The 17,159-nt window shown below is 44.2% G+C and overlaps 1 protein-coding gene across 1 annotated transcript in view; it reads right to left on the bottom strand.

Annotated features, from left to right (window-relative positions):
• DYNC1I1 (dynein cytoplasmic 1 intermediate chain 1) overlaps positions 1 to 17,159 on the bottom strand; it is a 693,069-nt gene that overhangs the window by 580,830 nt on the left and 95,080 nt on the right. The window lies entirely within an intron of this gene.

The raw sequence follows: 17,159 nt of genomic DNA, 5'->3' as shown, positions 1-17,159 counted from the left end.
AGTACATCTGTGCTAATGTCCTTGATGGTCTCTGCAAGATAGCGTGTCACAGAAATTTTTGCTGGGGTCTCTTTTGTTGGAGTGGGATGAGGATCTCTCTTGCCAACTGCTTTAGCTATGGTCTGTGTCAGGCAAGAAGGCTCAACAAGACTTTGGTGTACTGAGTTGGGGGTGAAAGTGATAGCTGACAGGGCACTGCTCCACTAATATCTGCAGCATCATATATATGGAATTCCAGTGGGTGCCAATATTTTGAATCAAATATTTGTTAGGCATCCTGAATTCTTCCTGCTTCTTACAGAGAAGCTGCCCTGTCTTATGTTTATGTTTATTAGGATTTATGTGTTGCCTATACACAAAGGACTAGGTGATGGACATTTCTCACACACATAAAATGAAAAACATACTAACATAACTTAAAAGACAGAATTCATCAACAATATATGCTGGCATGGCAACTAAAAATCTGCGCACAGTCTTAAGTGGACAGGTAGGCCTGCTGAAAAAACAAAAAAAGGTTTTGAGAGCAACTTTGAATGATTTTAAAGAATTTGATTGGCACAAACTTTCCAGCAGTATGTTCCAGAAAGCAGGTGCTACTATAGAGAAAGAGCAGTCCCTTGTTTCCATAAGTTTATCCTGCTTGGTCGATGGTACACCCAGAAGACTGCGCTGCTGAGATCTTAGCATCCAACATGGCTGATAGAGCCTCACTAGTGAATTGGCCCAAGGGCAATCATTGGAAGTAATTATTTTATGTACAGTCACTCCAATTTTGCATTGAACTCGCTGGGAGATGGGAAGCCAGTGTAGTTCTATCAAAACTGTTCATTGCGCTGTTTGCTGGAAAAAAGCCTGGCTGCTGCATTAAATAGGAGCTGTAGTGGTCTTATCATGACCCCAGATAGACCGATATAGATTGAATTACAAAAATATACCAGATAGCAGCCTGCACAACAGTATGAAAATCAGCCTTATTTAGAAAGTTTCTTAAACCAAAGAGAATCCTGAGCTTGCAGAAACCTACCCTGATGACTGATCTTACATGCTGACAAAAAGCAAGGCATGAAACAAGCCAAATCCCTAGATGTTTTACACAGGACTTGACTAGAAAGGACTGATTATTAATTAAAACATGGATAAACTAATTTCATGTTAGCTGTTTTCCTTAGAATTAACATAAAATCAATTTTGGCCATATTCAAAGATAGCTTGTTGTAAAACAACCATTTATATATGGTGGATAAACAGATTTCTAGCACCGTTTTTGTTTCTGGCCAGGTGGCTCGAAAGCAGATGAAAAATTGTATGTCGTTGGCATATATTTTATAGCCATCATGTAGACTGGCTAAGATTTTACATATAGGAGCCATGTTGTAAAATTTGAAAACTAGAGATAATGAGGAAGAAACTTGGGGGACTCCCAATGAAATAGGAGACCAACTTGCTCTGTCATTTCTGGTCCTGTCCTGTATCATACGTTCAGATACGTATGACCTGAACCAGGAGAAAGCTGTGCCAGAAATTCCACAATCCTGTAATCTATACAACAGAATTTCGTGATCCACCACATCAAAAGCAGAAGAAATATTGAGGGAGACCAGCACAAAAATGTGACTGTCATCTAAACCCCTCCTGAAGGTATCAAATAATGAGATTGTAAGGATTTCAGAACTTAGTGACCTTCTGAATCCAAATTGAGGTGGATCTAATATTTCATTGTCCTTGACAAAATCATTTAGTTGCTTTAGTACAAAGGAGTCAAACAACTTTACCATAGATGGAAAAGAAGAGATGGGTCTAAAATTGGTGGGGTCAGTAGTGTCAAGACCTGATTTCTTTAGTAGTGGCTGTATAGAAGCCTTGTTTGAGGAAGATGGCATTAACTAGAGAAGTCAGAGATGGTGCTAGAATTTTGCGTCCAACTTTAAATATTGTAACATTACAGATTTTAAGCGGACAATAAGCTGAGCTCATTTTGGAAAGTATTGTCTCAACTTCACTGGCTGTACAATCTGAAAGGAGGTCATACTATTAGAATTAGAGATTGATTCCGGGTTCTTATACCAGTTAGGTACTGATACAAAAGATTCAGCTATTCTGGATACCTTGGAGTTGAAGGAATACAAAAATTGTTTACTCATAAGATTACAAGGAGAACCCAATCTACCAGACGATGGAATTACAGGGGTTGTTGTAAATTGTTTTGTGTCTCTAAACAATTCTTTTGGGCTGTAGCCAATTTCGCGAATGCGTTCAGTGAAGTAGCTTTGCTTGCCATCCCATACGATGTTCTTGTATTAATTTAATAAGATGTTAAATTTATTGTCGAGATTCAGGAGAGTAGGATTTACGCCTTTTAAACTCACTCTGTCAGAGGCCATGTCCTTCTGATTTAACTACAGCAGTATACCAAGGAATCAGCCTACCCTTCTTAGGAGTTCTCAATTTAAGTGGGGCAATCTGATCTAAAATGGAAGTCACTTCTGGCTCTCAGAGGATGACAGTGGGACTAATTTCAGGTGCATGAAAATCAGCAAGCTTTTCTTCAGCTTTTTTTGAGAATTCAATGCTATCAATATGATCTCACACTAGGAAGCAATCATTACTACTAGAATTAGATGAAGAAAAGACATTACTAATGGGTACAGTAAAGTTAATCATAAAATTATCTAACCATGGGATTTCCTTTATAGTCAGAACAATACATAGTCAGATTTATTAACAAAAGCCAGGTTAAAGAATGATCCTGTGTATGAGTTGGTTGCCATATGATCTGATGCCAGTCCAGTAAAGTTATAATATCCAAAAACACTGAAGCACAATATGGTGGAAAGGGCTGAACATCCACATGCAGGTTAAAAACACCCAGAAAGGATTCAAGATTAATTTAAACAATATGATCAATCAGTTTTTCAAAAAAAGGAGATAGATTTTGTTGAAGAAGTGAAGGAGGCTAATATGTAAGACACAGACTGAAAAAAACTAGAACCTAGTACTAAGGTTTCAGAGGGGGAGTCATGGTTAAGGTTTTCAACAGTCATCTGCAACTATTTTTTATAAATTACCAACAAGCCACCACTATCCCTTCTTTCTTTTGTTGTGAAACCACAACATAACCTGAGGGGTATAATTGATCCAATACTACTGTTGCGGCCCCGGGCCGCAGAGGTCCGCAGCCAGCTCCCCAACCTACCTCCGGCTCGCCTCAGCTGGTCGCAGTGTCTTCTGGCCTGCTCCTGTCCTTGGCTGGGCCTTCTCGCGGCGCTTCCTCCACGAGGGAGACGTGCCGATCCTCGGTGGCTGCCCCCCCCCCCTTAGGCCTCGTTCATCTCCGCTACAGATTTCTTCTATCCATGGAACTCCACTCCCAGGATGTATTTCTACCACCTCGATCCCACTGAATCTCCATATCGGAATACTTCTTGCTGAGGAGATTTCCTTTTTGGTCCTAGAAAGGGTCATTCACCCTATTGTCTTGGGCTTACCATGGCTTCAGAAGCATTCTCCTGTCATCCATTGGGATACTCTCCAGATAGCGGCCTGGAGTCCGTACTGTTTCTCGTCATGCTTGCCTACAGTTCCACGACCTTGTATTCCACTGCTGGCTACTCCATTATCCTTGCCAAACCAATATTTGGAATATCTGAATGTCTTCTCTAAAGAAAAAGCAGAACTTCTCCCAGAACATCGGCCCTTCAATTGTGCCATAGATTTGCTACTGGGTACCATGCCTCCCAAGGAGCGTGTATACCCCCTATCTCTTCCTGAAACACAGACCATGTCCAACTATATCCAGGAGAACTTGGATCGTGGGTTTATTCGACCCTCAACTTCACCAGCTGGAGCCGATTTCTTTTTTGTTGCTAAGAAAAATGGCTCACTTAGACCTTGTATAGATTACCATGGTCTCAATGCCATTACCTATTGGGACAGATACCCGTTACCATTAATCCCAGAGCTCTTAGACCGACTACAGGGAGCCAAGTTCTTCACCAAGCTTGATCTCCGGGAGGCCTACAACCTTGTGAGAATACGACCAGGAGATGAATGGAAAACCGCTTTCAACACTCATGATGGGCATTACGAGTACCTGGTCATGCCATTTGGCTTGTGCAATGCCCCTGCAGTTTTCCAAAACCTAATGAATGAAATCCTATGCGATATGCTTCATTCCTCCATCATAGTATATCTGGACGATGTACTAATATACTCTAAAGACCTCACTACACATCGACAACAAGTCAAGAGGGTCTTACAAAAACATAGAGACAACCGTTTATTCGCTAGTTGGAGAAGTGCCAATTTGAGCAAGAATCTCTGCCTTTTTTAGGATATATAGTGTCTTCTACAGGTTTTCATATGGACCCCGACAAAGTAGCTGCCATCAAGGATTGGCCTCAGCCAGTAGGCATCAAGGCTCTCCAACGGGTTCTTGGATTCGCTAACTTTTACCGGTAGTTCATACCCCACTACTTACAGAGGGTGGCTCCACTTACTGCTCTCACCAAGAAGGGAGCAAATGCTAAGGTTTGGCCTCCAGCGGCACAGCATGCTTTTAAGGACCTAAAGGAAGCCTTTCTTTTGGACACTTGTCTACATCACTCGGATCCACAGCGTCCATTCATTGTGTAAGAAGATGCATCAGATCTAGCTGTGGGGGCTGTCCTCAGTCAAATATCTGGCAAGGGCAAATTGCTTCCATGCTCATACTTCTCTCAGAAGTTCTCTGCGGCTGAAAAGAACTATGGCATAGGAGATAAGGAATTGTTGGCCATTAAGTTAGCATTTGAAGAATGGCGTCAGTGGTTGGGGGGGCCCAAATTCCTATCATTGTCTATACAGATCACAAGAATCTAGAATTTTTGTGTCGGGCCCAACGCCTCAATCCAAGACAAGCCTGATGGTCCTTATTCTTCAGTTGTTTCAATTTCTCTCTACGCTACAGACCCGCTTCAAAGAACTTCTGGGCAGACGCCTTATCTTGCACAATGGAGACCGAAGACACACCTAGCCCTCCTCAATATATTTTAGATCCAGGTAAAGGTCTCATAGCCATCACGGATGTGGTCCCCATGGGCAAGACAGTGGTTCCTCTCCATTTACACAAATAGGTTCTATCGTGGGCCCATGATTCACTGACAGCAGGACACCCTGGTAAGGCACGAACCTTGGAGATACTAACCAGATATTATTGGTGGCAACATGTCAAGCGAGATGTTCAACTTTACGTTAGCTCCTGTCCCACTTGTACTAGGCAGAAACCTACAGCCATTGCCCATTCCAACGGAGCCGTGGACACATCTCTCTACAGACTGGGAAAACTGTAATATGGGTTACAGTCGACAGATTTTCTAAAATGGTTGACTTTGAGCCACTACCCAAGCTCCTGACTGCACTCGAACTAGCATAACTCTTCACCCAACATATCTTCCGCATCCATGGAATTCCACTTCATATCGCCTCAGGCCGAGGCTCCCAATTTACAGCCAAATATTGGAAGGCACTCTGTAAAACATTCAGGGTTCGTTTGGACTTTACTTCTGCTTTCCATCCGCGAGGCAATGGTCAAGTGGAACGCACTAATCAGTCCCTAAAAGCCTTCATCTGAGCCTTCGTGGGAGACAAGCAGGATGATTGGGTGTCCCTGCTACCGTGGGCGGAATTTTCTTATAATCAGCATCTGCAGTCTGCCACCGGAGTTTCCCCTTTTCAGCTGGTCTATGAGAAACAACTTAAACCTCCTTTGCCACTTTCTCTGACAGTACCATCACCTGCGGCATAGCTCACGGCTCAACTGCTTCAAACACTTTGGGAATCCACACAGAACAAATTGCAGCAAACGGCTATCACTGCCAAGAAGTATGCAGATAAGCATCATCATCCTGCTCCCGTGTTTTCTACTGGAGATAAAGTCTGGCTAAGCACTAAACACATTCGTCTTCAGATTCCATCCATGCGCCTGGCTCCTAAGTACATTGGTCCTTTTGTCGTTACAGAGCAAATGGGTACGGTTTCCTATCGCTTATGTTTCCCGTCCACTCTGAAGATTTACAATGTGTTCCATGTGTCCTTACTCAAACCTTTGGTTCTGGTGGTCTTCCACAACAAACCTCCGGAACCCTCCAAGACTGTGGCAGAGGAGGAAACTATCTACCAGGTGCGAGATGTCTTAGACGTACGCTTCTATCATAGGAGATGAGAGTATCTCCTCTCTTGAGAGGGTTGTGGTCCTGAAGAGAACACTTGGGAGCCTGCTTCCAAAATACTGGACAAGTCTCTTCTCCACAAATTCCACCTGGATCATACAAATAAACCCAGACCCCTGGGGAGGGGGCGTAGGAGGGAGTACTGTTGCGGCCCCAGGCCGCGGAGGTCTGCGGCCAGCTCCTCAACCTACCACCGGCTCGATTCAGCTGGTCGTGGCATCCTCTGGCCCTTAGCTGGCCCTTCTCGCGGCGCTCCCTCCATGAGGGAGACGCTGCCGATCCTCGGCTGATGGCCCTGCCCCTCACGTGCCTGAGCTCCAAATTTAAAGGCACCTTGGCAGGAAACTTCGGCCTGGCCCCGAGAGTGACTTCAGACGCTCTTGGGTATTTAAACCCTGCAGAGAGCTCTATTCCTTGCCTTTGCAACGGGTCTTCTCTTGCAAGAGCTTAGTTGCTGTTCCTGACGTTCCAGCTTGTTCCTGATTCCTGCTCCGTTCCAGCTTGTTCCTGATTCCTGCTCTGGCCTCGCCTGTTCCTGGTTCCTGCTCCTTCCTTGGCTCGTCTCTCTGGCTCCTGACTTTGGTACGTCCTCTGGTATTCCTGCTCTGCTGCCTGTCCTGACCTCTGTCTTGTCTCCGGTTCCCACTTGTCTGCTGCCTGCCTTGACTTCTGGTACGTCTCCTCGTTCTGCACCTCTGCTGCCCGCCACGACCATTAGATTGGCCTCATCTTCTTTGCTCTGCCGCCTATCTCAACGCAGACATCTCACCGGATTCCTCTTCACCAGGAGACCTCCTCCTAAGTTTTGCTGGCCCCGGCACCCAAGGGCTCAATCTGCGGGGAACGAGGGCTGGTATAGGCGAAGGTCCTGCTAGGTCTCCTGGTCCTGTACCGCCTCGAGGCTATGAGTTCCGCTGTCGGCCTTCCCCCAGCGGATCTTCTTCACATTTTAGCTGGTTCAAAGGTCCACATCCATAACAACTACGGCATCAGTGTCAAGTAACCATGACTCAGTAACAGAAATAAATCAGGTTTTCTTTCATGAATCAAATAAAAAATTAAGTTGGTTTTCTTCTTAATGGCTTGTGCATTAAACAAAAAAATGGAAAGTTTGGAGGTTGTGGGATTAGACATAGATTTATCAGAATTTTTACACTGGACTGGCACCAAACATGGCCACTGAGTGGCTGTCTAATAAGATGTGTTAAAGAGGTCACCATACCTTCCTTAAGAACATAAGAACATGCCATACTGGGACAGACCAAGGGTCCATCAAGCCCAGCATCCTGTTTCCAACAGTGGCCAATCCAGGCCATAAGAACCTGGCAAGTACCCAAAAATCAAGTCTATTCCATGTTACCATTGCTAATGGCAATGGCTATTCCCTAAGTGAACTTAATAGCAGGTAATGGACTTCTCCTCCAAGAACTTATCCAATCCTTTTTTTAAACCCAGCTACACTAACTGCATTAACCACATCCCATGGCTACAAATTACAGAGTTTAATTGTGCGTTGAGTAAAAAAGAACTTTCTCCAATTAGTTTTAAATGAGCCCCATGCTAACTTCATGGAGTGCCCCCTAGTCTTTCTACTATCCGAAAGAGTAAATAACCAATTCACATCTACCCGTTCTAGACCTCTCATAATTTTAAACATCTCTATCATATCCCCTTTGATATAGTATAACCCAAATAGCACATATAAGAATCTCAGACAGATTCATCACAGGAATAACAGTGTCATTCTCATCGGCTTTCAACGTGCATAAAGGAGCACACAGAGTAGCTCCTTTGTTGTATTCCTTTGTATCCATGGGACCTGGCTGAGGCAGGGGACTAGTAGCAGCTCTAACAAGGATGGGGCATCAAAGTGCAGGAAGCTTTTCTGCTCACCCAGTTGATACATAAAACTAATCGGAGAAAGTTCTTTTTTACTCAACGCACAATTAAACTCTGGAATTTGTTGCCAGAGGATGTGGTTAGTGCAGTTAGTATAGCTGTGTTTAAAAAAGGATTGGATAAGTTCTTGGAGGAGAAGTCCATTACCTGCTATTAAGTTCACTTAGAGAATAGCCACTGCCATTAGCAATGGTAACATGGAATAGACTTAGTTTTTGGGTACTTGCCAGGTTCTTATGGCCTGGATTGGCCACTGTTGGAAACAGGATGCTGGGCTTGATGTACCCTTGGTCTGACCCAGTATGGCATTTTCTTATGTTCTTACCTGCTACATTCATCAATATCTGCAGGGGCTTGTCATTAAGGCAATCGTTTCCTTGATGTTCTTCATTACTAATTTAGATGCTGCCTACCTCTTTCCCACTGGAATTTGTTGGCAGAAACACCCCCCCCCCCAATTTACTCTACGGTGGGTTGCCACTTCAGAGGCATGACTGCGGATTGCTTGTCTGCCACTTGAATCAGCCATGTGAACAGCTTAGAGGAAAGTCTTCCCCTTTTCAATCCCTTTCCTCTAGCATTTACTTGGGTAAAAGGGGTCCCCAGGCTAGTACTGCCACCTTGATCTCATGCCAATTCTACTTCTGCAGATGATGCTTTATACATGTTTGTGAGATGCCTTACTTGCTTCACTTGACTGCTATCCTTTCTGCAGTGAATATACTGAACAAAATATGGGTCCTCCCACACTTTAAAGTGCCTCCAGATCATGGATTTCTTCCACAATCCCTTCTCTACATCCTTGGAGGCTGATACTGGCACTGGAGTTAAGACAGAGGGTGGACCATGAGGAAAAATGCCAATGTATTGCTCATGTTCTCTTCCCTTGGGGTGATGTTAACATTGCCAGTATCATCTCTCTTCCCCATCACCTCACTGGAGGCTAAGTTGCTACTGACTAAACTTCCCAAATTCTCTTGGCTACCATCTCTTCAATATCTTTTGATTCGCAGAATCCCAGACAAGATTCTTCCTCAGAATCAGTTAGTGAAATTACTCCCTTCACTGCCTCAGAAGCAGAAACCAAAGAAAAGCACACTACTGGTTTTGAGCATTTCATATCTGCTACCCCTGCCTTGCTAATGCCAGTCTTAGATGACTTTCACACCTCTTGTCTCTGCCCCAGGTACAGGTGGCAGTGGCATATGCTTTCCAAATTTCTATTTCTTCTGCATTCAGCTGATTTCTTCTCCTGCCATTTTGGACCTATAAAAGTCCCTCTCAAATTTAGGTGCAGAACTGCCTTTTTATTGCTGTTCTTATCAAAGATATCAACATCCCCTCCTCTCTCTTTTCTTGACATGATAGAATTTATTGACATGCCTTGCCTTCTGCAGGATTGGAAATCTTTCCATGTATTAGAAAAGGTGGAAAGTAGATAAACAACTCCCAGCATGGTTGAAAGGTGAGGTGAGAGAGGCTATAATATCTAAAAGAACATATGAATGAAGAAAACAGGAAACAATATATACGCACTGGCAAGTCAGATGCAAAACATTGATAAGGAAGGCAAAGAGAGAATTTGAAAAGAAGCTTGCTGTGGAAGCAAAAATTCATAATAAACACTTTTTAAGGTACATTTGAGGGAAAAAATCTGCAATGGAGTCAGTTGGACCATTAGATGATCAAGGGGTAAAAGGAGCACTTAGGGATGACAAAGCCATAGCAGAGAGACTAAATGCATTCTTGCTTCAGTATTCACTGAGGAAGATGTAAGAGATATTACCATGCCCAAAATGATATTCAAAGATAATGATTCAGAGGAACTGAAACAAATCTCAGTGAACCTGGAAGATGTATTAAATTGACAAACTAAAGAGTATCAAATCACCTGAACCATTTGGTATACATCCCAAAATGCTGAAAGAACTGAGAAATAGAATTGTGGACCTGCTGTTAGAAATTTGTAAACTATCAATACATCATCTATGATACCTGAAGATTGAAAGGTTGCCAATGTAATGCCAATTTTTTAAAAGGGATCAAGGGGTAATCCAGGAAATTACAGACCAGTGAGTCTGATGTCTGTGCCAGGAAAAATGGTAGAAACTATCAAAAAGAACAAAATAGCTGAAACATATAGATAAGCAAAGTTTAACGGGACAAAGCCAACATGGATTCAGCCAAGTGAAGTCTTGCGTCACAAATTTGCTTCACTTTTTTGAAGACGTAAATAAACTTGTGGATAAAGATGAGGCAGTTGATTTGGTGTGTCTGGATTTCCAGAAAGCATTTGACAAAGTCCCTCATAAAAGATTTCTTAGGAAATTAAAAAGTCAAGGGATAGGTGGCAGTGTCCTATAGTGGATTGCCAACTGGTTAAAAGATAGAAAACAGAGTAGGGCTAAAAGATTTTTCTCTTCCGGGTTCCATGTAATTATTTCTCTTCTTCTTGTGCTCTGTCAATTGGTATATCATGTCCATGAATAAGTTCTCCATGGCCTACAACTGTACCAGGATTGAATCGTCATCTGATGAATCTGCACTATTGCTACCCCATCATTGGCACTAATACTGAAGGTAATGGTGAGTAGGGATGTGAATCGTTTTAGGACGATTAAAATTATCGTCCGATAATTTTAATATCGTCTTAAACCGTTATGGAACACAATACAATAGAGATTCTAACGATTTATCGTTATAAATCGTTAGAATCGTGAGCCGGCACACTAAAACCCCCTAAAACCCACCCCCGACCCTTTAAATTAAATCCCCCACCCTCCCGAACCCCCCCCCAAATGAGTTAAATAACCTGCGGGTCCAGCGGCGGTCCGGAACGGCAGCGGTCCGGAACGGGCTCCTGCTCCTGAATCTTGTTGTCTTCAGCCGGCGCCATTTTCCAAAATGGCGCCGAAAAATGGCGGCGGCCATAGACGAACACGATTGGATGGCAGGAGGTCCTTCCGGACCCCCGCTGGACTTTTGGCAAGTCTCGTGGGGGTCAGGAGGCCCCCCACAAGCTGGCCAAAAGTTCCTGGAGGTCCAGCGGGGGTCAGGGAGCGATTTCCCGCCGCGAATCGTTTTCGTACAGAAAATGGCGCCGGCAGGAGATCGACTGCAGGAGGTCGTTCAGCGAGGCGCCGGAACCCTCGCTGAACGACCTCCTGCAGTCGATCTCCTGCCGGCGCCATTTTCCGTACGAAAACGATTCGCGGCGGGAAATCGCTCCCTGACCCCCGCTGGACCTCCAGGAACTTTTGGCCAGCTTGTGGGGGGCCTCCTGACCCCCACGAGACTTGCCAAAAGTCCAGCGGGGGTCCGGAAGGACCTCCTGCCATCCAATCGTGTTCGTCTATGGCCGCCGCCATTTTTCAGCGCCATTTTCCAAAATGGCGCCGGCTGAAGACAACAAGATTCAGGAGCAGGAGCCCGTTCCGGACCGCTGCCGTTCCGGACCGCCGCTGGACCCGCAGGTTATTTAACTCATTTGGGGGGGGTTCGGGAGGGTGGGGGATTTAATTTAAAGGGTCGGGGGTGGGTTTTAGGGGGTTGCTTTAGTGTGCCGGTTTTGCGATTTTTAGATTTTTAGATTTTTCACGATTTTTCACGATTTTTTCACGATATTTTACCCCCCCAAACGGCAACAATACGATTCCCTCCCCCTCCCAGCCGAAATCGATCGTTAAGACGATCGAGGACACGATTCACATCCCTAATGGTGAGTGCCTTTTTATCCTGGGCATCATACTGCCAGTATGCACTTTCCTTTTTCTTTCTTATCATACTTTAATAGTGTTCACACTGCTGATATTTTGTCCAGATGTTATACAGTGAGGTCACTACATGAAGGTAGTCAGCAAGATTTGGTGAGAAAGATTTGCTGCATTCAGTTTTTCTCTCACCTTGGACCCCTTTATTTGCCTTGTGGTGTTCATGCAACCATTGTTGGTGCCTTCGCTTCTCCTTCTGTGCCTTGTGGTGTTCATGTCACTGCTATTGGTGCCATTTGCCCCTCTTCTGGAACCTTTGGGTATTGATGTCTCTGTCTGGACTACTTTGCCCTGACATAAGTACTCATGCCACTCTTGGGATCAGTCTATACCGTTTTGGTGTAACAGAATGCTCTTCCCTCTGCTGCTGATTTTTGCCTGCAGGTTTTCCTACACTTGAATAGAAAACCCCAGTTTTGGAGCCTAAAACAGGATGCATTGATTCCCCCCCATTGGCTTTAAGGGAATTGAATGACACGAATAATAAAACAAAATTTTCATTTGAAATGAACGAAAGAAATTATGGAGACATATAAAATGAATGAACCAAACCAAAATGTTTTTCTGCATACATTCCTAACAGACAGCTATACTGCTTCCCATTAAGAAAGAGGGGGGTGGAGGATAGGGAAGTAAGAACTGCTGAGAAGTTAGTAAAGTAAAACATACCAAACTCTACAAATTGAAGGAAAACTCAATATGGCAGATGTTGATACTTTGAAAGATGACATACTGATCAGTATATTCAGTGAACCTAAATGAATTAAAGAACTGAACTTTTATTTTTTAAATCCCTTAAGAATTTCTCATTATTTTGCAGCATCAGGTTACTCGCACAGGACTGAAAGTGGCATAAGACATTGACGGTTAATTCACTTTGCAGAGCCATTTGTAACATTCATATAAATGCAGTAGCTGGGCCCAGCATGCGGTATCCTATGTGAGGGCAGCATTAAAAAGTCTAAAATAATAACTTAGAAATAGCAATGTCAGGTTTAATTGAGGTGGAAGCATGCCATAAGAACTTCTAAAGCTCTGATTTAGTGTACAGTAAGATTAGTTTTCATTAATGATTATTTGGCTGACAGGTGAGAGATCCAGCTTCAGATTCCAAGTTCACCCCTGCCAGGGAGGACTGAGAGCTTCCGAGGTGGCACATTCAATCCCACATGGGCAGAGCAATCCAGGTCATCGCTGTTCTGGGAACTTGTAGAGCAAATGAAACTGAGAGTCTCCACTAGTTAGTCTCCATTCTGCAGCTGACAGCCAGAGCCAGGAGAAACAGGGAGGAGACAGGAGGGATTAAAAGGAAGAAAGGTCTCAGGGCTATGTCCCAGAGTTCTGTTGGGTTCTTGTTTAAGATAAATGACTCCAGCCTGAGGCAGAGATGGATGAAATTAAATCTACAATAAGAGAACCATGAGAATCTAAAGAAATATATTGAAATTTTACCATTATAAAACTATTTTGAAATAGGAATTGATATATGTAACTGTTGAAGTATTTTGCCTTTTTCAAGTTAATTTAACATACTATGGTAGATTAAAAGAAAAACATATTACTGTATGTTGGCCCTATTTATAACATTCTTAGAAAATTGTCCAAATTAATGCATGCCTTAAGGTAAGTGTGCATTACATCTAATATTAAGCTCTCAATGGATTTGGTAGGCAGAATCTGATTAATATTTTGATCAAATAATTTTAGTGTTTGTAAGGGCACATTTCTTGGAATCAGTGGAGGGTCTAACATAAAAACAGGGTGCGTAGTATGCATGAGCACCATTACGTTACAATTAACCAGGGAAATGAGGTGTTAAGCTTATAATGGGCAATTTAAATGAAGAATAAAGAAGTCACAAGTATGCCAATGTCCAAAACTGTCACTGTTCACCAGAAACAACAACAACGCAAAGCGAAACAGCCAGCACAAGGAGTCTACTTCAATATGGCAAAAACTGTAATTTAGCAGCTATTCATAGAAACATAGAAACATAGAAACATAGAAATGACGGCAGAAGAAGACCAACCGGTCCATCCAGTCTGCCCAGCAAGCCTTACACTTATTTTTTCTCATACTTAACTGTTTCTCTTGGCTCTTAGTAACCTTATGTTCTAATTCCCTTTTCACCCCCACCATTAATGTAGAGAGCAGTGCTGGAGCTGCTTCCAAGTGAAATATTAAGTTTGATTAGTTGGGTAAGCGGCAGCATAGCTCTCTGCCATGAAGCAGAGGGCAATGCTGGAAATGTGTGAAGTATCAGTTTTTCTTTTCCCCTGTCATTGAAGCAGGGAGTCATGCCGGACATGCACCGAAAGTGAAGCATGCCTTGAAAGTCACATTAACTATCATCAAATATTGAAAAGCCTAATAATTGGTAATACCTATAGCCCATGAACCCATCCCTGTTTTTTTCTTTTTTTCTTTTTAATTGGGAGATGGAGGCCCTTCATCCTTCTACTCTGTGAAGGTGGACACCTACCACCGGCCACTGGCATCCCGCTCCATTAATGCCTCTGTGGCTACTGCCGCTCCATGCAGTGTTTTACTACCTGCTCTTTATATGCGTCCTCTAGAACTGATGGATCCCATCCCTGGGGTTTTTTTTATTATTTATTTAATTGGGAGATGACAGCCCTCCATCCTTCCGCTCCGTGAAGGTGGACACCTACCACTGGCCACTGGCATCCCGCTCCGTGAATGCCTCTGTGGCTACTGCCGCTCTGTGCAGTATTTTACTACCTGCTCTTTATATGGACACCTACCACTGGCCACTGGCATCCCGCTCCGTGAATGCCTCTGTGGCATTCACGGAGTCTTTCAACATGTCTTTGCCTTCCAAGATCAGAAGTCTTATTTGCACCCTCAAAATTTTCATTCAGCTTAGGGCTGAACTACATAGGGCTACATAACGCTGTTCTGATGACAATAGCTTTGTCTCTTTGTGTAAATTAATTTGTATTCTCATTTTTCTTCAGAAATATTTATTTTTATACCCTTTCGCTGTTCATATTTTACATACACGCCAAGAGTGAATCACAGCAACCACACTGTTCACTGGAGCAAAGTGAATAACTGAAAATTATAAGAGCATGCCTAGGACACTAGGTTGCATGTCTCCTTTAAAGAATGCTGCAATTAATCTTGCATCAGACAGTGAGCCAATAAAGGCGGTGTCTGATAATAATACTACTACTGTTACTGTTTGTTCCATGTGTGATGGATGGAAAAAGTTCTATGTTCATCCACATATTCTAAACTCTGGCTACCATAGCAAGTTAACCATGTATCACCATCAATCCATCATCTTTCAGAACAGTCCCACTGACACCTGTCAGTTTTGCTCTTGTATGAAGCAACCAATAGAAAAGAACATTGATGCTCACAATGCCATAGCTTGTAGCTATAGTTTCCAAAAGCATTCAGATATACAATGGGCCAGATTTTAAAAAGGTTACGCTCGCTGGGCCTATTTTAAAAAGGCACGGTGACGCACGTAAAGCCCCGGGACACGTGTAAGTCCTGGGGCTTTACAAAGGGGGTGGGACGTGGGCGGGGTGGTCCAGGGTGGGGCGTGGGCGGGGACAGGTTCCCGGCACAGCGGCCATATTTGCCGCTGTGCCGGGGATCACACGCCGGCAGTTAGCCGGCGTGTGCAATTTGCGCCTGCCGGGTAGCGCGCGCACATGTAGGCCACGCGTGCTTCTTTTAAAATCTACCCCAATGTTTCTAATTCATTACATTTTGGCATTTATTTTTGAGTAATTATATCAATATGCAGGACTTAATTTGTGTGGGAACAGCCTGGAATGGAGTTCCACCACTTCTTTTTCAGACTTAAGCGGCACAACAGCAGGGGAGTTCTGCTCCATCCCCACCCCTCCAGGCAATCTGTAGGGAAGAGGAGAGGTGGAAGGAAGCTTGGAGCAGATAGAGCAAAGAAGAGCCCCTCACCCTCCGTTGCCTTCCCCCCACTCCTGTCCTGCAGGGAACAGGAGTGGAGGATGTCATCCTGAAGCAGACACTGCAGAGGAAATAAGAGACACAAAAAGGGGGTTGCACAAGTTTGGAGCTTGTGAACAGTAGTGCCAGTCATCAAGGCTTCATCCCCAGCCTTCATGGCTGGCACTACTAACAAGTTTCAGACTTGTGCTAATTCAACCCTTTTATATATCTGTTACTCAGGACTTAACTTCTGGCAGAACGACCCAGAACAGTGTCCTCTTACCTTTTTTCTGGGACCGAGGAAGACAAGCAAAGCCAGTGGTATAAATCAGTTCTGGCTGCCCCATGGAAACGGAGAGCAGTCTGTGGTGGCACACATTATTTCTGGCCTCCCAGAGGATGCCGAGCAGGGAGTGTTAGAGCTGCTTACTTACCCTGTGACTGGGGCAGCCACATGACCTTGATTTTTGCATAATCTCCTAGCACAATTGAGGAGGCTGTGAGAGAGAATGGCCAAGGCTGAAACCACATGGGACAAATACTTTGCAGCTACTGGCTGTGCCAGCTTCCAGGCCCCACTGCTACTTATTGTGCAGACTTCCCAAGCCCCGCCACTTCTGCCGCTAGTGACCTCAGTGGAGGAGGGGGAGTGGATAAAAGAAGGAGAGAAGGGAGGGGATTGGAGGATATGTGGAGAGGGGAAATTAATTACCATTGTGGTGAGTGGAATTTGATGACTACCATCAACTGGGGGAGAGACTTGGGGTCTCTGGGACCACTGGAGGGTAATGAGAACCATTGGGGAAATCATGGGGTGGGGGAAGCTGAGGACAGAGGAACAGGATCACCAGGGTAGAGAGGAGGAGGAGGAGGCATGAGAGAAAGGGATTCCCAGCTGTCCTTCACCCATCAGTAAGCACTGGTGGATGAAGGGCAGCGAAGCGTAGAAAACTGGTGGGGGCTGGGGATGGAGGATCACTGGGATAAGGAGGAGGAAGAGGAGGATAAATAGTAGTAGTAGTAGTAGCAGCAGTAGTAGTAGTAGTAGTAGTAGTAGTAGTAGTAGAAGAAGAGAGTGTGAAGAGTGTGTTTAGGTATGTATTTGGGAGAGAGAGAGTATGTATTTGGGAGAGAGAGAGTACACACCTGGCTCTGGCCCTGCCTCCTCATACAGGTCACAATTGGCCCTGGCCCCACTCCTTCAGTCTCCTCCTCCCACCCTACTCCTCCTCCTCCTCCATATTTCCACCTCCTTTTCTCCTACAAATTAAGCCTTGTCAATATGTTTATTCTTTGAAGAGATATATTTGGCTTCACTTTTAGCACAAAAATGAAC

The sequence above is a fragment of the Rhinatrema bivittatum genome, chromosome 2 (genome assembly GCF_901001135.1).
Source record: "Rhinatrema bivittatum chromosome 2, aRhiBiv1.1, whole genome shotgun sequence".
NCBI classification, from domain to species: Eukaryota; Metazoa; Chordata; class Amphibia; order Gymnophiona; family Rhinatrematidae; genus Rhinatrema; species Rhinatrema bivittatum.
Note: the sequence above shows the minus strand (reverse complement) of the source record. Positions and strands in the feature narration are given on the sequence as shown.